Raw genomic sequence first — 1,525 nt, forward strand, 5'->3', positions numbered from 1 at the left:
TTTTTTACCCTCTTGGAGTCACTCCTGCTACACGTTGACTGTTTTTCTGGAAAGTTACTCCGATGAATCCCCTCCCTCCTTCTACCCCAACTCCTTCGCCCTCTCGCCAGCTGTCAGTCCGTCCTCTCCTCGGCGCGTCTCTGCTCCCTCCCAGGCCCCCAGTCCAGGCCGCCCCCCGGGCCTGGCGGGACACGGGGCAGGGGCCGGCGAGCGCGCGGGGCCTGGGCAGGGGCGGCCGTGCCCACCCTCGGTGGGGCTGACGCCCGGCCTGGGAGCGGGGTTGGAACTGGGTTCGGCCCCGCGGCTATCCTGGCCCCGATTCTTCATTGACAAGATTGGAGTCGGGTGGCTCGCGGAAGCTTGGAGATGCTCCAGGGGCATTGAAAAATGGTGGCGTTTTCCGGCAGATCGAGGGTGCCCTCTGGCGAGGCGAGGCCGCCAGTGAAGGAGGTTCCGCGGGTCGGAGCTGGGAAGGCCGGGAGGGCCGGGGGTGGGGGGGTGAGACTGGGGGCCTGGGGAGAAGGGGCCGCGAAAGAGGACGAGGAAAACAAGACCGAGTGCCCTGGGGAACAGCCTCCTTCTCGGCCCGACGTGCGTACAAGCGCACTTCTCCCTTCCCGGAGTCCCGCTCTGCAGCCCCTCTCGCAGAAATGTCCTCCAGATGTTCGCGGCCTTCCTCCCCGCCGAGGGTTCCGCGGGGAGCTGCGCCAGCCAGCGCAGAGTCAGCAGTTGGCCCGAGCCCATTTCCCAGATGGGTGAGGGGAGGTTTTCTCTCCGCTTTCGTTCCTTTTCTCAGCCTAAGCTTCTAGGTCTTTTCCCATCAAAAGCTTAGGGAGGGCAAGCCACCATGCCCGAGCCCGTCCCCAGGATTGTCTCTGAATTGATCACTTTCCTGGGACTCAGCGCTGCTCCCTGTCACCCCATCCCACCTCGCCCTAGCCTTCCAGACCCTTCCTGCGAGGTCTGGTTCCTGTCCCTGGCTCGTAAGCCACTAACTGAAGGGAGATTCTCTGCATCCCCAGGGCCCTGGTCGATCAGTTTAAGTTGAGCACAGTGAGGCATAGACCCATTTAAGAGGCTACACTGCTTGTGAGTGGTGGAGGTGATATTTAACAAGGGCTCTCTGGTTTGGAAGACATTATTTTTATTTGCATAAAACATGAGGAATCCTAAGTGTAGAAAGCTTAAGGTAGCTTGCTTTTAGGTCATAGAGTCAGTGGGTGTCAACACTGAGATTTGGACCCAGGAAATCTATTGCCAGAGTCTATGCATTTAAGTACTGTGCTCTGCTGATGCTGGAATTCAGCTATCATTTGAGAAATATTTTTGACGTCTACTATATGCCAGGCACTGTTCTAGGCTCTGTAGATGCAACAGTGAGCAAAGCAAACAAAACCATTCTCTTATGGACTTTACATCTAGAAGTGGAAGTAGGGCCATGGGAATTGCAATAAATGAGCTAACTATGTAAATAATGTAGTATGATAAAAGGTAAGTGCCATGGTGGAAAATAAAGCAGGGAAAG

This window comes from Lipotes vexillifer, unplaced genomic scaffold (assembly GCF_000442215.2).
Source record: "Lipotes vexillifer unplaced genomic scaffold, Lipotes_vexillifer_v1.1 scaffold39, whole genome shotgun sequence".
Lineage (NCBI taxonomy): Eukaryota > Metazoa > Chordata > Mammalia > Artiodactyla > Lipotidae > Lipotes > Lipotes vexillifer.